The sequence below is a fragment of the Jaculus jaculus genome, chromosome 1, assembly GCF_020740685.1.
Source record: "Jaculus jaculus isolate mJacJac1 chromosome 1, mJacJac1.mat.Y.cur, whole genome shotgun sequence".
Classification (NCBI taxonomy): domain Eukaryota; kingdom Metazoa; phylum Chordata; class Mammalia; order Rodentia; family Dipodidae; genus Jaculus; species Jaculus jaculus.
This window is the reverse complement of record NC_059102.1, coordinates 221,919,564-221,942,609: the sequence shown is the minus strand read 5'-3', so window position 1 is coordinate 221,942,609 and position 23,046 is coordinate 221,919,564. Positions and strand designations below refer to the sequence as shown.

The 23,046-nt window shown below is 41.0% G+C and overlaps 1 long non-coding RNA gene across 1 annotated transcript in view; it reads left to right on the top strand.

Annotated features, from left to right (window-relative positions):
- LOC123457728 overlaps window positions 1–22,780 on the top strand; it is a 39,448-nt gene extending 16,668 nt beyond the window's left edge. The window contains exons 2-3 of the long non-coding RNA XR_006635125.1: window positions 21,579–21,816; window positions 22,549–22,780. This is a non-coding gene — a long non-coding RNA (uncharacterized LOC123457728). The remainder of the gene's footprint in view (window positions 1–21,578; window positions 21,817–22,548) is intronic.
- Window positions 22,781–23,046: the final 266 nt, after the last annotated feature.

Below are 23,046 nucleotides of genomic sequence, written 5' to 3'. Positions count from 1 at the left end.
CTCTGGTGGCATCACCATACCCGATATAAAGTTATACTACAAAGCCATAGTAATAAAAACAGCAAGGTACTGGCATAAAAACAGGAGTGTAGACCAATGGAATAGACTTGAGGACCCGGATTTTGGGCCAAGCAACTATAGCTACTTGATATTCGACAAAGGCCCAAACAATATAGACTGGAAAAAAGATAGCATCTTCAACAAATGGTGCTGGACAAACTGGATAACCACATGCAGGAAACTAAAACTTGATCCACACATTTCACCGTGCACAACACTCAAATCCAAATGGATCAAAGACCTCAACATAAGACCAGAAACTCGAAAATTACTGGAAGAAAATTTAGGAAGTACTTTCCATGATATAGGAATGGAAAAAGACTTCCTGAATAAAACCCCAGTGGCTCAAGTTCTTAGACAGTCACTCAACCATTGGGATCATATGAAGCTGAAGAGTTTCTTTACAGACAAGCATATAATAAGCAAAGCCAATAGAATACCCACAGAATGGGAGAAAATATTTGCAGGTTATCCAACTGATAGAGGCCTTATCTCTAGAATTTACAAAGAACTCAAAAGTCTAAACAATAAGAAGACAAATACCCCACTCACAAAATGGGGCACAGAGTTAAACAGGAAATTCACAGAGGAAGAGATACAAATGGCAAACACACACCTAAGAAAATGCTCATCATCCCTAATCATCAGAGAAATGCAAATTAAAACAACTATGAGATCCCACTTTACCCCAATAAGGATAGCCAACATCAAAAGGTCAAATGAAAATAAATGCTGGTGAGGATGTGGAGAAGCAGGGACACTCATTCACTGTTGGTGGGAATGCAGGATGGTACAACCACTTTGGAAAGCAATATGGAGACTCCTGAAAAAGCTGACTATAGAAATACCAACAGACCCAGTTATACCATTACTGGGCATGTACCCTAAAACCTTCAAACCAAAAGCCAGAGAGATTTGCTCAACCATGTTTGTAGCAGCTTAATTCGTAATAGCTAAAAGCTGGAATCAACCCAGATGTCCATCATTAGAAGAATGGATAACAAAGATATGGTATATCTACACAATGGAATTCTATACAGCAGTAAGAAAAAACGACATAAAGAAATTTGAGGAAAAATGGTTGAACCTGGAACAGATCATTCTCAGCGAACTTACCCAATCACAGAAAAAAAATCGACACATAGTCTCACTCATCTGCAACACCTAAACTGAATCTGCCCAAGATGCCTTACATACCCAGCAAGCACCTCATGGGCTAGACAATAAGATGGATGGGAGGGCGGGGAGGGAATCAAAGGGTGGAAAACAGTAATCCAGACCCAAGCGTCAATTGTACCATAAAATTCTACTTCCTAAAAGACAGACCAAATGGCTGAACCTTCACTAGACCCTTACAGGAAACACATGAACCACAAGACACTGGAGAGGGTAGGATCAAGACTGACCTAAATCTCCTACATCTTCCCTCCCTCCCTCTCCCCCTCTCCCCTCTATCTCTCTCCACTCTAACTCTTGTATATTAGTTATGTTTTTCCTCAATTTAATAGTGGACACTGACCTGTAACCCCCCCACTTCCAGCTTGGGCATACCATCCACAATGAGCTTTTGATCAGAGAAACCTACAAGGTTTCCCAAAACAATGACAGACTTCTGTCAGAGTAATTGATGACCCACCAAAGGCCAGTGGTAAGACCCTATTGCTGAAGACTCCATATGCAGCTGACGCGTAAAATGGAATGACATGGCTGGAAGCCAGGAGAGAGTCAGTCCCCAGACAGTCAACGTGTCTAGTGCCAGAAGGCGTTACATAGGCAACTGGGGGAAATGACCAAGATCTATCCAAGCAACACATTGTTTAACCTAATTAGCAACAAATAACCGGATGTGATGCCCACACAAGTGCAATAGTGGTACACAGCCATGGTGAGGAATCAATTCCTCTTGAGTTGGCTAACTGATCCACTCAGTGGTACTAGACCCTTAGCTGGAGCTGGGAAACAAGTCAGAACCATACCCAAACACAAGCCCACTCTACAACATCAAGCTACCATCAATCACGGGGTATAAGAGGGCCTACACCTATCAAACTGTCTATCAAAAAAGTAAGTGTTATCTCAATTTTCCAGGTGCTAACTTACTCTCTGTTGGAGAATCTGCTTCTCTTTTCCAGATAGATGCAGAACCTAAGAAGAGAGCTGCCCCAACATACCTCAAAAGGGGCCCAACTGAAACTAAGGACAACTGGCGAAATAAGCAAGGGTGATGTTTTCCTGTGAACCGGATACCAGCACAAAGGGGGAGGAGATTGATCCAGAGAAAAATCAACTCCTACCAAATCAGAGAGCCAAAGCCTCAGAGGCCCCCAACACCTCAGCACTGAAGCAAACCAAAAATGAACCCAACATGGCTCAGGGAAATCTTGCGGAAGAGGGGGCAGAAAGAATGTCAGAGTCACATGTTGGGTCATGATTTGCAGAGACATTTATCATACCAATAACTGGGGGCTAACTCCACAATGCACGACCCATTTTCATTAACAAGGAGGGTCTAATGGGAGGGGGTAGATCACAGATGAGCCTAAGTAATGGTACCAAACTGTCTGTATTTCCTGAAAAGAAAACTAATAAATTAAATTTAAAAAAATACAAAAAAAAGTACCCTAGAAAAAACAGGCAATACTCAAATACTAGTTAATACAAGAGAGCACAGGTAGAAATGGAACCACACACACACACACAAAAAAAAAGGCAAATATAAATATACACCTTTCAATAATCTCTCTTAATATCAACGGCCTCAATGCCCCAACCAGAAGACATAGGTTTGCAGACTGCTTAAAAAGCAGGATCTTACAATTTGTTGTCTCCATGAAACTCACCTTACTACACAGGATAGACATTATCTTAGGGTGAAAGTTTGGAAGACGGTGTTTCAAGCAAATGAGCCTAGAAAACATGCAGGTGCTGCTATCGTAATATCTGACAAGGTAGACTTTAGTCCAACATTAGTCAAGAAAGATAAAGAAGGTCACTTTATATTGATTAAGGGCACACTCCAACAGGAGGACATTACAATCCTAAACATATATGCACGTAAGATGGGGGCTCCCAAATTCATCAAACAAACACTATTAGAACTAAGGTTACAGATAACAGCAAACACAGTGGTGGTGGGTGACTTTAACAACCCACTCTCAACAATTGACAGGTCATCCCGGGAAAAATTAAGCAGCGAGGCATCTGGACTAAATGAGGTTATTGAAGAAATGGACCTAACAGATATATACAGGACATTTCATCCAAAAGCTGCAGAATATACATTCTTTTCAGCAGCCCATGGAACGTTCTCTAAAATAGACCATATAATAGGACACAAAGAAAATCTTAACAAATTCAGGAAAATTGAAATAATTCCTTGCATTCTATCTGACCACAATGGAATCAAACTACAAATCAGTAGCAAGAAAGGCTATAGAGCATACACAAAATCATGGAAACTAAATAATGCACTACTAAATGATGAATGGGTCAATGAAGAAATCAAAAAATTTATAGAGTCAAATGATAATGAGAACACAACATATCAAAATCTCTTGGACACAATGAAGGCAGTTCTAAGAAGTAAATTTATAGCCTTAAGTACCTATATTAAGAAATTAGAAAGGTCACAAGTAAACGACCTAATGCTTCACCTTAAAGCCTTGGAAAAAGAAGAACAAGGCAAACCAAAAATCAGTAGATGGGAAGAAATAATAAAGATTATGGCAGAAATTAATGAAATAGAAACAAAAAAACAATCCAAAGAATTAATGAACAAAGAGTTGGTTCTTTGAAAGGATAAACAAGATTGATAAACGCTTAGCAAATCTGACCAAAAGAAAGAGAAGAGACACAAACTATAAAATCAGAGATGATAAAGGTAAACCACAACAGATTCCAGAGAAATTAAAAAAATCATACGGACATACTATAAAAGCATATACTCCAGAAAGCATGAAAATCTGAAAGAAATGGATAATTTCCTTGATTTATATGACCTACCTAAATTAAACTAAAATGAGATTAATCACTTAAATAGACCTATAACAAACATGGAGATCTGAACAGTTATCAATAATCTCTCAACTAAAAAAAGCCCAGGCCCAGATGGATTCACTGCTGAATTTTACCAGACCATTAAGGAAGAGCTAACACCATTCCTTCTTAAGCTTATCCAGGAAATAGAAAAAGAAGGAATTCTACCAAACTCCTTCTATGAAGCCAGCATCACCCTGATACCAAAACCAGGCAAAGATATAACAAAAAAAGAAAATTACAGACCAATCTCCCTCATGAACATAGATGCAAAAATTCTCAACAAAATATTGGCAAACAGAATACAAGAGTATATCAAAAAGATCATTCACCCTGACCAAGTAGGCTTTATCCCAGAGATGCCTGGATGGTTAACTATACGCAAAGCTATAAATGTAATACATTATGTAAATGGGTTGAAGGACAAAAATCACATGATCATCTCATTGGATGCAGAGAAAGCATTTGACAAAATCCAATATCCCTTCATGATAAAAGTCCTACACCGACTGGGAATAGAAGGGACATATCTCAATATAATAAAAGCTATTTATGATAAGCCTACAGCCAACATATTACTAAATGGCGAAAAACTGGAAGCTTTTCCACTAAAATCAGGAACAAGACAAGGGTGTCCACTGTCCCCACTTTTCCTTAATATAGTTTTGGAAGTCTTAGCCATAACAATAATGCAAGAGACACACATAAAAGGGATACAAATTGGAAAGGAAGAGATCAAGTTATCATTATTTGCAGATGACATGATTCTGTACATAAACAACCCTAAAGACTCTACTAGCAAACTGTTAGAGCTGATCAAAACCTAGAGGCATATCACAGGATACAAAATAAATACACAGAAATCAGTAGCCTTCATATATGCTAACAACACACAGAGGATGAAATCATAGAATCACTCCCAGTTACAATTCCATCAAAAAAAATAAAGTACCTTGGAATAAACCTAACCAAGGAAGTAAAGTATCTCTACAATGAGAACTTTAAAACACTCAAGCGAGAAATTGCAGAAGACACTAGAAAGTGGAGAAACATCCCCTGTTCCTGGATTGGAAGAATCAATATTGTGAAAATGGCAATCTTACCAAAAGCAATCTACACATTTAATGCAATCCCTATCAAAATCCCAAAAGCATTCTTCATGGAAATAGAAAAAACAATTCAAAAATTCATTTGGAATCACAAAAAACCTCGAATATTTAAAGTAATTCTGAGCAACAAAAATGAGGCTGGTGGTAACACCATACCTGATTTTAATCTATACTACAGAGCCATAGTAACAGAAACAGCATGGTACTGGCACAAAAACAGACATGTACATCAGTGGAACAGAATAGAGGACCCAGATGTAAGCCCAAGTAGCTATAGCCACCTGATATTCGATACAAGTGCCAAAAATACTCATTGGAGAAAAGACAGCCTCTTCAGCAAATGGTGTTGGGAAAACTGGATATATATCTGCAGAAGGATGAAAATAGATTCTTCTCTCTCGCCATGCACAAGAATTAAATCCAAATGGATTAAAGACCTTATCGTCAGACCTGAAACTCTGAAACTGCTAGAGGAAAAAGTAGGGGAAACCCTTTGACATATTGGTCTTGGCAAAGACTTTCTGAATACAACCCCAATTGCTCAGGCAATAAAACCACAGATTAATCACTGGGACCTCATGAAATTACAAAGATTTTGCAATGCAAAGGACACAGTGAAAAAAGGAAAGAGGCAACCTACAGAATGGGAAAAAATCTTCACCAGCTATATATCTGATAGAGGATTAATATCTAGGATATACAAAGAACTCAAAGAGTTAAATAATAAGGAATCAAACAAGCCAATCAAAAAATGGGCTATGGAGCTAAATAGAGCATTCTCAAAGGGAGAAATACGAATGGCATATAAGCATCTAAAAAAATGTTCTACGTCACTAGTCATCAGGGAAATGCAGATTAAAACTACATTGAGATTCCATCTCACTCCTGTCAGATTGGCCACCATCATGAAAACAAATGAACATAAATGTTGGTGGGGATGTGGAAAAAGAGGAACCCTTCTACCCTGCTGGTGGGAATGCAATCTGGTCCAGCCATTGTGGAAATTAGAGTTGAGGTTCCTAAAACAGCTAAAGATTGATCTACCATATGACCCAGCTATAGCACTCCTAGGCATATATCCAAAGGAATCATCTCATTTTCTTAGAAGTATGTGCTCAACCATGTTTATTGCTGCTCAATTTATAATAGCTGGGAAATGGAACCAGCCTCGATGTCCCTCAACTGATGAGTGGATAATGAAGATGTGGCACATTTATACAATGGAGTTCTGCTCAGCGGTAAAGAAAAATGAAGTTATGAAATTTGCAAAAAAGTGGGTAGACCTGGAAAGGATTATACTAAGGGAGGTAACCCAGGCCCAGAAAGCCAAGTGCCACATGTTCTCTCTCATATGTGGATCCTAGCTACAGATGATTGGGCTTCTGTGTGAGAATGAAAATACAGAGGGCAGTAAGTTAAAAAGGAGACATAAAGGGAAGAGAATGGAAGGGAGGAGGGTACTTAATAGATTGATATTGATATTGCATATTGTATATGTGTAAGTACAGTGATTGAGATGGGGAGGTAATATGATGGAGAATGAAATTTCAAAGGGGAAAGTGTGGGGGAGGAGGGAGTGAATTACCATAGGATATTTTTTATAAGCATGGGAAATGCTAATAAAAAATTTGAAAAAAAATATTCACTCTAGAAAGATATTTGAATGGCTGTGTAGTCAATCATACTCCCAGGGACCAGTAGTGGGAGAATTGTTTCTGTCCTGTTCTTTCCTTTCTTAGTAGCTCAAGGCTAGCATTTGAAGTATTGCATCAGGAAATGAGTGTTTGAAAACCAGAGAACTGTGTGAAATATTTCAAATGAATGTACACTCAGAGCTTTGTGGTGGTTTGATTCAGGTGTCCCCATAAACTTAGGTGTTCTGAGTGCTAGCTTCCCAGCTGATGAGATTTGGGAATTAATGTTTCCTGGAGGTAGTGTATTGTTGGGGATGGGCTTATGGATGTTATAGCCAATTTCCCCCTTGCCAGTGTTTGGCTCTCCTGTTGCTATTGTCCATCTTATGTTGGCCAAGGTTTGATATGCACCCTCTGGTCATGCCATTGTTTCCCCCTGCCATCATGGAGCTTCTCCTGGAATCTTTAAGCCAAAATAAACCCCTTGTTTCCCCAAAATCTGCTCTTGGTCAGGTAATTTCTACCAGCAATGGGAACCTAACTGCAACAGCTATTATTCCCATCCATTCTATCATATCCCTGTATGGGCTATTTTAGGACTTGGTGTCCTTTCAGGATGTGACTGTGAACTTCACCCAGGAAGAATGGGCTTTTCTGGACCCTTCTCAAAAGACTCTGTACATAAATGTAATGCTGGACACCTGCAGGATTCTTGCTTCTGTCAGCAAGAATGTCGTCATCCCTTCACTTTGTTGAAGAACAAGTCTTCTGTGGTACTGATACTTTTCTGTGGTTTGGGATGTGGAAAGGGAGGAATTTTCTGAATATGTCAGGCATGTTTATAATGTACATTGAACCTCTAAACTAAAATTTCTCTATAACTCATAGTAAGTTTTTTGGTTCTATGGTTTTGGAAACCAGTGGGAAAAACAGAACTTTGAAAACCAGAGCAAACATTTTCAGAGAAATTTAACGTAACTTGTATACATAAATAAGGAAGTATCTCTGAAGGATGAGTAATCAAATATATCAAGTAAATCTAACTTTAAATTTATTTATTATTAGAAAAGTATCACTAAAGATATGTACTTCGGCATAAGAAAGCTGTTCAGCCAGGTGGGGTGGCACTTTAAACCCAGAACTCAGGAGGCCAACGTAGTAGGATTGTTGTGAGTTCTAGGCCAGCGTGAGATTACATGGTGAAATCTAGGTCAGCCTGGGCTATAGCAAGACCCTACCTCAACCACCACCCCCCCAAAAAAGAAAGAAAGTTCACTGGAGAGAAGTCTCAGTGGTTAAGGCACTTGCCTGAAAAGCCTAAAAACGTTCAACTCTTCAGGTCCCATGTAAGCCAGACACACAGTGACACAAGCATGCAATGTTGCATGTGTACACAAGGGGGTGCACATGTCTGGAGTTCGTTTGCAGTGGCTGGAGGCTCTGACACACCTATTCACTCTCTCTCTCCCCACCTTTCTTTTTTTTTAATTAATTATTTATTTATTTGAGAGCGACAGACACAGAGAGAAAGACAGATAGAGGAAGAGAGAGAGAATGGGCGCGCCAGGGCTTCTAGCCTCTGCAAACGAACTCCAGATGCGTGCGCCCCCTTGTGTATCTGGCTAACGTGGGACCTGGGGAACCGAGTCTCGAACTGGGGTTCTTAGGCTTCACAGGCAAGCGCTTAACCGCTAAGCCATCTCTCCAGCCCTCCCCACCTTTCTTTGTCAAATAAATTAATAAATAAAAATAAAATAAAATATTTTTTTTAAAAAGGCCAGTTCATTGGGCTTGCCTTAAGAAAGGAAGGAGAGGAAAGGGGAGGGAAGAAGTCAGTGTTGCAAAATAGCTATCATGGGAACAGCACATAAAACTGTCCATATTAATATTGCTGTTTTGATAATAACTCCTTGGCTGTTGAGCTTGTACCTATTAATCCATTTGCTCTTAAACCTTCCTGATATTTCCCTCATTTGGGGAAAAGTGTAAGTTTGACATGTACTAATAAGCCAACAGTCATTAGTTCAACGACTATTAATGGTATGTTTGTCACTTTTTACAGAAGATACATGATAGAGATACTCAATGTGAGTCAAGAAGGTGGTCAGTTTGGAGAAACTTTCTGGACACCAAATCTCAGCAGGAGTTTGAAAGTTTCTACTGTAGTAAAACCATGTGAGCCGGGCGTGGTGGCGCATGCCTTTAATCCCAGCACTTGGGAGGCAGAGGTAGGAGGATCACTGTGAGTTCGAGGCCACCCTGAGACTACATAGTGAATTCCAGGTCAGCCTGGGCCAGAGTGAGACCCTACCTCGAAAAAAAAAAAAAACAAACATGTGAATGCAGAATGTGTGGAAAAGGTTTCCAGTGTCATTCATCCTTTAATAGACACAGCCTACGTCACACTGAATACAAACCATCTGAACATCAGGAGTATAGTAAAAAGCAGCATACATATAAACAGTGTGGTAACGCCTTTACAAGTCCCAATAACCTCCAATTACATAAAATTACTCATACTAAAGAAAACCCTTATGAATGGAAACAATGTGGTAAAACCCTTGGTTCTTCCAGTTCCCTTCAGTTGCACCAAAAAACTCATAATGCAGAAAAACCCTATGAATGTACACAGTGTGGTAAAGCTTTCAAATGTCACCATTACCTTCAAGTACATGAAAGAGCTCATGCTGGAGAAAAGCCTTATGAATGTAAACAATGTGGTAATGCCTTCAGAAGTTGCAATTACCTTCGCATCCATGAAGGAACTCATGAAAAACTCTACGAGTGTAAACAGTGTGGTAAAAGTCTCAGTTGTTCCAGTTCCCTTCAGTTACATAAAGGAATACATACTGGAGAAAAACCTTATGCATGTAAACACTGTGGTAAAGCCTTCAGGGGTTTCAGTCATTTTCGTGTACATGAAAGTTCTCATAGTGAAGTAAAATTATATGATTGTAAACAATGTGGAAAGACTCAGTTCCTCAAGTTCTCTTCCACTGCATGAAAGAACTCATACTGGAGAAAAGTCTTATACATGTAAACAATGTGGCAAAGCCTTCAGAAGTCTCAGCCATTTTAGAAGACATGAAATAACTCATACTAGCAAAAAACCTCATCAATGTAAACAATGTGGTAAAGCCTTCAGATATCCCAGTAAACTTAGAATACATGAAATAATTCATACTGGTGAGAAACCTCATGAATGTAAACAATGTGGTAAAGCCTTCAATTATCTTAGTAAACTTCAAGGACATGAAAGAGCACATAGTGGTGTTGATGATTGTAAACATTGTGGTAAAACTCTCAGTTCTTCCATTTGCCTGCAACTACATGAAAGAACTCATACTGGAGAAAAACCTCATGAATGTAAACAATGCGGTAAAGCCTTTGGACATGTCAGTACTCTTCTAGGACATGAAAAAACTCATGCTGAAAGAAAACCCTATGAATGTAAACAATGTGACAAAGCCTTCAGAAGTCGCAGTAATCTTAGAGTACATGAAAAAACTCACACTGAAGGAAAACCATATGTGTGTAAGCAGTGTGGTAAAGCCTTCAGGGCTTTCAGTTATTTTCGAGCACATGAAAGAACTCATACAGAAGGAAAACCCTATGAATTTAAACAATGTGGTAAGTCTTTTATCTACCGCTGTTTGCTTCAAATGCATGAAAGGTCTCACACTGGAGAGAAACCCTATAAATGTAAGATTTCTAGTAAAGCCTTTACTTGTATCTCCTTCCTTTGAAGACATGAAAGAACTTATAGTGGTGGAAACCTTATGAATGTAAACAGCGTGGTAAAACCTTTAGGATTCTCTGTTACCTGCAAACACATGAAAAAGAATTCATACTCAGGAAAAAAAAAACCTATGAATGTAAACAATGTGATAAAACCTTCAGAAGTCTCAGTTATTTTTGAATACATGAAAAAACTCATTGTGGTTTCTATAAGTGTAAACAGTGTGGTAAGATTCTTAGCTGTTCCAGTTCCCTCCAACTACATGAAAGAACTCACACTGGAGTAAAACCCTATGAATGTAAACAGTGTGGTAAGTCCTTTACTTACCTATGTATTCTTCAGATGCATGAAAGATCTCATACTGGAGAAAAACTCTATAAATGTTATACATGTAGTAAAGCTTTTCTTTATCCCAGTTCACTTCAAATCCATGAAAGAATTCATACTGGTGAAATGCCTTATGAATGTAAACAGTGTGATAAAGTCTTCAGACTTAACAGTTCCCTTTGAATGCATGAAAAATATCATGTTCAAGGGATAATCCCATGAATGTAAACCATGTATAGGAATATTTAAACTTTGTTTTCTTTCAAATGTATGGGCATACTCCTCTGAGGAAAATCTAATAAGACAAATATGAGGTATTTTTTAATCATGAGAAATTAAAAAATGGAAGAGATGTGTTAAGACTCATTTGATGACATGACACAACTCATTCTGTCAGGAAACCCTGTGAAGGAGTGGGATGCGGGGATACCCTCATTTCTAACACATCATGTAAAGACACATGGTAATGCAAAACATATATGAATGAACACTTGAAACCCTAGCAGTTTGGATTTTAACAACTATACTAAATTTTTGTGAGAAATTCCAATGTAAGGAAATCCTTTAATTTAAATATGTTGAAATCCTCATGCAAATTAACTAAATAATGTTCACAATATCATGCCATGAATGAAATGTTGCACAAGATTTATGTATTTACTGGTTATAAGTTACATGTTTACTGCTTGTTGGTATATTTCAAAGGCCCTGGCAGGGCCTGATGGTATCAGTCTATAATTCCAATTATTTGGGTGGTTGAAGCAAAAGCATCTTGAGCTCAGTGAATGCCTTGGCAGCTTAGTGAAATAAAAGTAGAAGAGGCGGGCTGGAGAGATGGCTTAGCGGTTAAGCGCTTGCCTGTGAAGCCTAAGGACCCTGGTTCGAGGCTCGGTTCCCCAGGTCCCACGTTAGCCAGATGCACAAGGGGGCGCATGCGTCTGGAGTTCGTTTGCAGAGGCTGGAAGCCCTGGCGCGCCCATTCTCTCTCTCTCCCTCTATCTGTCTTTCTCTCTGTGTCTGTCGCTCTCAAATAAATAAATAAAAATTTAAAAAAAAAAGTAGAAGAGGCTTGTATAACTCATTGGTAAGCACTGGCCTGCCATTCATCCCCAGGTTCAACCCACAGTACTACCATTAAAGGAAAAAAATGAAAAGATTTCTAGACTATTAGTTTCAATGTCTTTTGCAGGGAAACATTGAGGTGAAAATTCTACATGTAGAGCCATGTCCCTTAACTGTGGATATACTTGGTTATATATTCATTTTTATTAATTTCATTACTATGTGTAGTTTGAAATGTTTGGTAACAGTAAAAGTAGATATTTGATGATTATAAAATTTAACTGTTGATCAGCTCTGAAAAACCTTGTTTTTTTTTCTATCCTGCATTATCAAATATTCAGTTGTTTAAATTTTTTCTGTTAAAATAAGCATATACATTGACATGCAAATTTTCTTTATCTTTAATAAATGGTGAAAGTATATGTTTACCAAAGAATAGTTTTCCTATGGTTTTCTTTATGACTTGTTATTATTAGATATTTGATTTGTATACTCATCTCTTTTGATTTTTTTCCATACTTAATATTTGTGGGGGGGGGTTGTACATGTAGCTGTGTATGTGTAGAGAGTTTCTCTTCCTTTCCCCCTTGCTGCTGCCACTGTGAGCTCTCAGATTATCCTGCTCTGTCTCCCGTTGCCATAGGAGGAATGTTGGAATTAGAGGCACATAAGCCACTTTGTATTCAGCTTTATTTTAGTGCTAAGGAGTATCAAACTGGGTTTGTGAGGCTTGCAGCCGAGTGCCTTTAATCTCTGAGCCATCCTTGGCCTTTGTATTCCTTCCTTGTATACCTATATACCCAACTTATTGAAGAAGTTTCTGGGTGTATGGGGTCATGAGTGGAAAGCATTTAATTAGCTCCATGGTGAACATTTTATCTCCAGCTCATGACACTATTTCTGGACATTGTCAGACCTTTGCAAGGTGGAGTCTTGTTTGAGGAAGTGGGTCATTGGAAGGAGGGTCATCAAAATAAAATTACAGCCTTAACTAGTCCTTGGCCATCTCTAACTCTCCTTCCTGTGCTTCCAAGGTTGATTAGGTGAAGAGTCCTAGGCCTAGAGTCCAGCTGCCATGGAACCACTGTCAGGTTGCCGTATGCATGATGATGTACTGCATCACTTGAAAGCACAATAAGAAATACTTCCTGAAGCTGGGCGTGGTGGCACACGCCTTTAATCTAAGCAGCACTTGGGCAGCAGAGGTAGGAGGATCAGCATGAGTTCAAGGCCACCATGAAACTACATAGTGAATTCCAGGTCAGCCTGGACTAGAGAGAGACTACCTCAAAACAACAACAAAAATCCATCCTTAAGCACTTCAGATGTTTTATCACAACATGGAGGAAAAAAGTAATGCACTCATTTGCTGACTTATGCAGAGTGTAGACCTCACATAATTTGTCCAGGGCTGGAGAAATGGCGTGGTGGTTAAGATGCTTGCTTGCAAAGCTAAAGGACCTAGGTTTGATTCCCCAGCCAGATGCACAAGGGAGTGCACACATCTGGAGTTCATTTACAAACAAACAAACAAAAACCTCTCTCCAAGCTGGGTGTGGCTATGCCTGTGTTTAATCCCAGCACTGAGGAAGCAGAGGTAGGATCGCCATGCATTCAAGGCCAGCCTGAGACTACATCGTGAATTCCAGGTCAGCCTATGCAAGAACGAGACCCTACCTTGAAAAAAACAAAAGAAAAAAAATCCTCTCATTGTTTACCTCCTGTTTTCCTTGACTTGTTTGTAGGTCAGAGGATGGGGCATTAGAGTTAGGATTAGAGTTAACGGTTAGGGATGGGGCTAAAGAGTTAGTCTTAGAGGAGTTTAGGTTGGGACTAGATTTAGAAGTAGGAATAGGGAAATGAGTCTGGGGTAAGGTTTACAGATTAGAGGTTAAGTTTGGGCAAGGGGTAGAGTTTAAGTTTTTAAATTTAGAGTTGGTTTAGATAAGGTTTTGTGTTTCAAGTTTATCTTTGAGGTTGGGTTTGGAATTACAATTCATGTTGGTTAGTACTGGGATTAGAGGGTTTACAATTAGGGTTAGGATTAAGGTTATTTTTACTTGTAGGTTATGTTTACAATTTCAGATTACAAGGTTAGGACTTGCCTTAGAGATATGCGTTTGGAGTCAGATTTAAGTCTGGGACTTGTTAAGGGTTAGAATTTAGGGTGAAGCAGTTTATGTAGGTGGTTATGGTTAAGATTTAAAGGTTTAGCTGAGTGTAGTGGTACAAACCTTTAATCTCAGCACTCAGAAGGCAGAGGTAGGAAGATTGCTGGGAGTTTGAGGCCAACCTGTGACTACCTAGTGATTTCCATGGCAGCCTAGGCTAGAGTGAAACCCTACCTCAACAGAACAATAAATAAATAAATAAATAAGACTGAGAGGGGGAGGGGACATGAGAGAGAGTGGAGTTGCAAAGGGAAAAGTGGGGGATAAATAACTTAAAAAAATTAAAGAATTTTGTTGTTAGGGTTAGTATTAAGGTTTAGAGTTAAGGTGTGGAAGGTTAATGATGAGGGTTATGGTTTAGGGATAAATTTTCGGGGTTAGGGTCAGAAAGGAGTTAGGGTTAGAGAATTTGGGTTTAGAGAGTATGGTTAGCAATAAAGGGTTGGCTTAAGAGTTAGGGCTTATGGCTAATGGTGAGAAAGTTTTTCAGGTTTGAGGTTTAGAGTTACATGGTTTAAGATAATGAGTTAGTTTTAGAGTCAAATTGAGGATTAGGGTATGAAATTAATTTTAGGGTAAATTCTAGAGAATTAGGGTTAAGGTTAAGCTTATGGGTCAGTGGTTGGAGTTAGTTATCAGACTTAGTTTTCTTTCATAGGGTTACATTTTGTATTGGATTTAGAGGTTAGGGTGAAGGTGTAAGGTTAGTGATTGGATTTAGAGTGTTTAGTTAGGGTGTAGGGGTTAGTGTTAGGGCTCTGATTAGGTGTTAGGGTTGGGTTGGGAATATTAGGGTTAGTTTTTAGGATTTATCAATTAGAAGTTAGGGTTACATATTGGGCTTAGGTATTTGCTTATGTAGGAAGTTAGGCTTTTTAGGGTTAATTTTGTGTTTCATTTTATAGTTTAGGCTTTTGCATTTAGACATAAGGTTAAGTTTGGGTTAGAGTAAGAAGCTAAGGCATAAAGGGTAAGGCTTAGGGTTAGAGGCAGGCTTAGGGAATAGGGTTTAAGGTTATGGATAGGCTTAAGGTTTAGGGTTGTTAGGGTTAGGGATGTTAGGATAATGTTTGGTTGGTTTGACCTAAAGAGTTAACGTGGACCTTCAAGGTTTGACATTAGGGTTAAGGTAATAATCTAGTTCTATATAACAATCTTCACATTTGATCATTTCCCTTTCATTGGGGATTTCTTTCACTTCAAAGATATAAAGATGTGAACTTTCTACATTGTATGCTTCATAGTTATGTTCATGGCAGTTGTTTTCATGTAATAGCATTCCATTGTGCATACAAACCACATCTCTTGATCCATTCATCTAGTAATGGGCCTCTTAGATGATTAAACCTGGGCACACAGGTATCCACTTGTGCTATCAACTTTCTTTTTTTTTAATATTTTTTGGTTCATTTTTATTTATTTATTTGAGAGTGACAAGGAGAGAGAGAAAGAGGCAGATAGAGAGAGAATGGGCACGCCAGGGCTTCCAGCCACTGCAAACGAACTCCAGACACGTGCGCCCCCTTGTGCATCTGACTAACGGGTCCTGGGGAATCAAGCCTCGAACGGGAGTCCTTAGCCTTCACAGGCAAGCACTTAACCACTAAGCCATCTCTCCAGCCCTGCTATCAACTTTCAAGCATATTCTTAAACACGGGTGGAGTTTTCTCTTAAGATGAGGCTAGTGACATGGTCACTTCCTGGCACTAGTGTGAGAATGAAGTAAAACACACAGTCAACAAAACTGGGGTGCAGAGTAAATCCCATGTAAACCTTACCTGTAAAACTTTTATTTTTATTTATGTATGTGTGTGCATGTATGTGCACACACACATATGTGTGCCAGGGCCTCTTGTCACTACAAATGAACACCAGACACTTGTGCCCTGTTTTGTGTCAGTCTTACATGAATGGCTTGGAAACTGAACCCATAGCCAGCAGACTGCATAAGCGAGACCTGTCTTCCCAGCCCTGTTACTTTTTAGATTTTAAATAATTATTTCTTATGAAATATTTGAGACTCTAAAATATAGACCCTATGATAATGAATGTAGTGCTTCCATTTAAGAAGTTCACCTACAGATGGTGCACACTGGTGTCTGCTAACTGCATCCTTCCTATTCCAGAAGTGACCACAGTCACCATCTGTCATTCAGTTGTAATATTTAAATCAGTTCTACTCTTCCAAGTGAGAGTTTGAGCAAAAGAAAAAAAATATCATGGCTGGAGGGATGGTTTACAGTTAAGCCGTTTGTCTGCAAAGCCAAAGAACCCAGGTTTAATTCTCCAGGACCCACATAAGCAGATGTATAAGGGGGAAATGCTTCTGGAGTTCGTTTGCAGTCGCTGGAGCCCTGGCATGCCTATTCTCTCTCCCTTTCTTTCTCTCTGTCAAATAAAGAAAGAGGGGGGGTAGAAAGAAAGAAAGAAGGAAAGAAAGAAAGAAAGAGGGAGGGAGGGAGGGAGGGAGAGAGGGAGAGAGGGAGAGAGGGAGAGAGGGAGAGAGGGAGAAAGAAAGACAAAGCAAAAAAAAATGACAGTTTGGGCATCTGCAGGATACTGATTTTTAAAACATAAGTTAAAATGATATACTATGTCCTTTTTAATTTCTTATTCACTGTTTTCAGAAAAAGATTTAAATGTATGTTATTAACCTTTAGCAATTCTAATCTTCCTTGAGAACAATGCCCTATGGATTATGCCAAAGTGTCTCACATATGAGGCTCTGAAAGATTCATATCCCTCTGGTTCTACTGACACCTGTGGACATGCTTAAATTGACTCACCAGTTCACCTATAGATGAGGACTAGATTCTGCAGAAATGGCCACAGCTAGGCCTTTGTAGCTGACTGGGGAAGACAAGCCTCCTCAGGAGCCTTCTGTAGGAGGTGCTGACCTCTGGAAGACTGATGGTGTGAAGAAGAGAGGTGCAGCCCCTCCAGCAGCAGCCAGGAGAAGGTGGCCATGCAGAGGACTTGCACATAGCCCCTGTAGGAGTGCCTCCTAACCTTCTCCACTCACTTGAACCCAGATAGTCTCTAGCCAGCTTGACCTAGGAATTCCTTGTCTCTGCCTGCTGAGCACTGGATTACAGACAAACCACCACGCCACCTAGCATTTAGATGGGTACTGGAAAGCCAAACTCCAGTCCTCACACTTTACTAACAGAATCATCACCCCAGATCCCCTGGTTTAGCAAGTTCCTGAATGGGAAGATCAGATAAACTTGTAAAATTGGTGGGTAATTCCAAGTTTAGAATTTTATACTTAGGGGCTTATTAACTGATAGACTACTGGAAGTCAGAGAAATAAGTGAGTCCTCACTCAAAATGAAACTCTCCCTGGACATAGTGAGTCTTCAGTACAAACAAGCTTACAGATTAACATGTCAGTCTCTCAAAGTGTGATGGCTCATGCTGAGTGTCATCACATGATGCCAAATGACAGAATCTGTGCCTGGATACCTAGGCTTCACCTTTACCCCACATTCCACTTTCCTCAGTCTAGTCCCACCAGCTGCCTGCTGTCACAAATCCAGTTAGAATCAGACACTTGGTTAAAGGAAGAAGTTATTTTAGTGTTGACAGTACCTTAAGATTCATATTCTCCTATTCATTCCTCAAGTCAGTTTAAAGCCATGGAAAAACGTAAATAGATTAGGTTAGATTTAGATTAGATTTCAGTGTAACTGAGGGAAAGGGGAGAGAGGAGGAAGGGAATTGCAAATGAGAAAATGAAGGCAATCTTTTCAAAGTAGACACATTTGGATAAGGGCTGTTGGGTATTTGTATGGTTTTTATTTTTGCAACGTATTTGTAGAAAATGTTTTCCAAGAACATGTTTAAAAATAAATAATATGGGAGAGGCTTGTCAGGCCCTTCCCTTCCCTGAGGAGTAATTGGCAGCAAATGGTTGCTGGGGTAAGGAGAGTTTCTCCAGTAGTGTAGTCACATATAAATTGGCCATACATGGTCATGCAAGCAACCTAATTAAACTCAGTGGATCACAAAAAAGACATCAAAGTAGAAGTGGGACTAGTTGAGAAGTCAGCAGGAGTGGGAGGGGACAAAAGAAGGTGATGGGGCTGAATATGATCAAAATACATTATGATCAAATGTGATCAAAATACATGATTATTAAAAAATAAATATTTCTGGGCTGGAGAGATGGCTTAGCAGTTAAGTGCTTGCCTGTGAAGCCTAAGGACCCCGGTTCGAGGTTCGGTTCCCCAGGTCCCACGTTAGCCAGATGCACAAGGGGGCGCACGCATCTGGAGTTCGTTTGCAGAGGCTGGAGGCCCTGGCGCGCCCATTCTCTGTCTCTCTCCCTCTATCTGTCTTTCTCTCTGTGTCTGTCGCTCTCAAATAAATAATAAATAATTTAAAAAAATAAAATAAATAAATATTTCTAAAATAGATGCTAGTTCTTGAGGTGATTTTAAGACACACTACATTTTGAAATCGTGAAAGATAAAGCTACAATCCTTAGTGTATAAAGAGCTCCAAGCTGGTCGTGGTGGTGCACGCTTTTAATCCCAGCACTTGGTAGGCAGAGGTAGGAGGATCGCCATGAGTTTGAGGCACCTCTGAGACTACATAGTGATTCCAGGTCAGCCTGGACCAGAACGAGACCCTACCTTGAAAAAAAATTAAATAAAGAAAGAAAGAAACAAAGAACTCCTATGAAGTAATAACAAAAGGATGCAAACACATTTTTTTCTTTGGGCAATAAATAAACATGCTTCATTTCACTCATAATAAAAATACAAATATTGGGGCTGGAGAGATGGCTCAGTGGGTTAAAGGCACTTGTTTGAAAACACTGATGGCCTGGGCTCTATTCCCTAGTACCCATGTAAAGCCAGGTGTACAAAGTGGCACATACATCTAAAGTTCATTGACAGTGGCAAAAGGCTCTGGTGTGCCCATCCCCTCCACTCCTTGCAAGTAAATAAATTTTTAAAAATACAAATATTTTTCTAAATATATTTATATATTAAATAGGTAAAATACAAGTTTGATATCATTTTTATGGTGATAGAGAAAGTGATATATGTGGTAAGGGAAGACAATACTTACCAGCATGAAATTATGAATTTGACCTAAGAATCAGCCTGAATGTGTTGTGAAATATGAGATAAATTAATAGTATATGAATTGTTGAAAGTTGTGTTAACAAAGGATTTGATAGGCAATCTCTGGCTCACTCACATAGGCTGGAATTGAACAATGTGTTTTTAAAACAGCAAGCAGAGAATGGTGACACACATCTGTAATCACACTACTTGGAATCATGAGTCCCAAGCCAGCCTGGGCCATGGCAAGGCTCGCTCTCCAAAACAAAAGTGTGCTTCAATAAGTATGACTTGCTAACTTTATGAAGACAAAAAATAAGGAACTGAGAGACAAATATTAGCCTATTTTTGATATGTCTAAAGCAACCCTATGTATATGCATGGGAAATACAGAACTTTGATTGTCTGAGGCCCTAGAGGCACAGAGGTCTGCCAGTGGGAATGGGGGAACTCTTCAATGTTTCCTCTCTTACCATGTTTGAATTTCAAAGTACAAACGTGATACCTCTTACATAAAATAAAATATGGTAGATTAGAGCTGGAGAGATGGCTTAGCAGTCAAGGCACTTTCCTGCAAAGCCAAAGGACTTAGGTTCGAATTCCCCATGACCCATGTAAGCCAGATGCACAAGGTGGCGCAGGTGTCTGGAGTTTGATTGCAGTGGCTAAAGGGCCTGATGTTCTATTCTCTCTCTCTCTTTCTCTAGTAAATAAGTAAAAATTAAAAATTTGAAAAATGGTAGATTAAAATATGACCATTGTGTTAGGTCACAACAAGGCCTTGGAATTGTTTGGAACTTTGGGTGGCCTTATGAGATCTCAGCATTTGGCTGAGATTCACTTTGTTTTTCTCAGTGTGCTGATAGGAAACCCCCACTACCTGGGCTCAGAAAAGTGAGCCTGTGTTACTGGGAAAACTGAGGAAGTCACCAGCTCTTCTTGCTAGAGGTGGTGGCCAGCACAGCCCCAGAGCCACTTGTCCTTTCTGGCCCTCGTGACCTCTAACTGCCTCTGGCACCACCACATCTACCTACTGAGCTATGGGGACCCCCTATCTTGTAGACTTGTGGTACGAGAATGTCATTTTGCCCCTTATATCCACCCCTGATGTTCCACTATTTGATCAAATGATCATGTAGGTGTTGCTGTGATGTACTGCACATGGAATTTAGGTTCCTAATGCCTTGACTTCCATATACAGAGTTCATCCTGGTGGGCCTGACCTAATTGAATGAGCCTGTAATAATCTGGGTTCTCCATAGAAAAGCAACTTGCTGAGACAGTTCCCTGCTGGTCTTAATGTGGACACTGGTACACTGTGATAAGGCCAACAAGAGGGCGACAAGGGGAGAAGTGTGATGGCTTTGGGAACTGAGTGTGGTTCCTTACCGCCAGCCAGAAGCACTGGGGAGCTTAGTGGAGAACCCAGATGATGCTGCAGCCCCAGCTGATGTCCTGTTAGCCACCAATTAATAGAGCCCTCTCACTGCAGCCACACTGGGACTGTGCCCTGAGGCAGAGGCAGAGGCACAGCCCTCACTTGGGCCCTTACCCGGTCTGTACAGTGCAGCGCAAGCAGCACCAGGAAGCTGCAGAGGTGAGAGCAGTGGCAGATGGGCTGCGGGAGGGATGGGTCCTGAAGCCAGCCCCAACCCAATCCTGAGACGGCCAGGTAGGGAAGGCTGGCTCTGCAGGGACAGGACAGCTGTGAACTTAGACTGAGATCCACGGTGAGGGCTGAGAGGTTCTGGGTCACCCAGGCAGGTACCTTTGCAGCCTTTGGGCCATTGAGGGACCCTGGAACGGGCAGCACAGAGTTGCTGTGGCACTCCTTCATATCTGGGGACATTGAGGGACCCTACCTTTGCAGCTTTTGACCATTGAGGGACCCTGGAATGTGGCAGCACGGAGTTGCTGTGGCACTCCTTCATATCTGGGGACAAGAAGAGACTCAGCTCCTTCCCAGCTTGGCTCCAAATCCTCTGCCCTTCCCGCACTCCTTCCCCTTCCTGTGGCATAGAGCTCCCTTGACTGCCCCCTTGACCTGTGTGACCCTGCAGATCTCCCTCCTGGGGCTGCAGTTCCCAGCACCTGTCCAGCCTAAGCATATCTTCCTTGAATCTTAGATCTGAGTTTAAGGACAGGAGACACCTGCAAGCATGCAGCCCTGAGTGTTGGTGCAGACATGTTCCTACAGGCTCTGTGGTTCTGCCACTCATCCACGGTGGAAGGGAAGGGCTCTGGCAGATGTGGAGGCCTTCTGGAATTGGGATCTGCCAGGGGTGTTTGACACAGAAGCATCTGGAACCCCCCAGTATCTACTTCCCATTAGCAGCTATAGTTCCTAATTCCTCACGGTTTCCTAGGAGATGCTGGCCAGACTCAGATGTCCAGAAGCAGCAGGTCAGCCCCACCAGCCAGGTGCCTACCCTCTTCTGAAGATGAGGGAGAAGTGGCTCCTAGCTGAGGCAGGGGTGTTCCAGCAGTCTACAGTGTTCCAGCTTGAGGATTCAGAGCCCAGATGTACCACCCCTGGGAGCTTGTGGAAAAAATGATTTTGGCCTCTACTGGTGTGGTATGCTTATGGTGCACTGTACCAACCAGGTAAGGGGCCAGGTGAGAGCTATGCCTCTGCATCTGCCACCAGGCCCACTCAGCCTAAGTCTAAGACTCTAGCTCCTAGGGAAAGACTGAGGCCTGGCCTGATGACAGGGACAATACACCAGAGCACCCACCAAATGGGAGCCAGCTGGAGCTATCACCTATCCTGGCAGCCTGGGATAACCCAGGTTTTCCTGGTCTCCAGGAAGACTTCTTAACATCAGAATGCCTTGGAAGGCAGTGCTGAGAAAAATATGTCCTAGTAAGGCCAGCTGTTTCTAATGTCTGGGTGACCAGAGAGCGAGCAGGTATCATGAGGAAAGAATGACAAGTATTTCTGTTCTCTTTCCTCCTCCCACCTGATGGGACTGGCTGAGTGGGGCTTGGCTTCCATCTTGTTCACTGCTGTGAGATGACATCCTAGGGCCAAGATCAGTTCTGGAGCAATGGCTCATCATAAACATAAGCCAAATGCCATCCCTTTTGGTTTTTGCAAATGCAGGTGGATGGATGTGTTTACGAATCTCCCAAGTAGCCTTTGGGAGAGGGCTGTGAGACTCAGGCATTGAACAAGCTCTGGTGACCAAGTATTGACAGCCTGTGATACCCAGAGAATGTGGGAAAGGACACACTGGAGAGGATCCAGGGTTTTAGCCCATAACAAGGGTGTGATACAGGTGGATGTGTCCTTCCTGAAACACCAGTGAGCAGACTCTCACAATTACCTTTTCTCAGACCCCAGGTGTTGAACCTACAATCAAGACTCTGACTCTTGGCTGCTGAAGGTGCAATGAGGTGACCCTTGATCCTCACATGTAAGCCAGATGCACAAAGTGACACATACATCTGGAGTTCCTTTGCAATGGCTAGAGGACCTGGTATGTCCATCCTCCCTCCCTCTCTTTCTTTCCCTATGTCCCCCTCTCTTAAATAAATAAATGGAGGAGTCTCTTTTCTGAACCCAGAACTGCTGTTTAAGAGTCCCAGCAATTCTTTGGTCTCTGATCCCCACAGGATTGGTGTTACAGGCATGTGTGGTTATGCCCAGCTTTTTCATGTATTGGGACCCCTCCTCACGGAGGAATTCCAAACCTCGGGAATCGAGCGAGACCCCAAAGACTGACACAGACGCTTCTCGATGCAAAGCAGCAAGAGGTGTTTATTGTAGTGCCGGTGCACCGGGGCTCAACACAGAGTCCTCACGCAGGAGGGGTGAAGAGCCTCGAAAAGCAA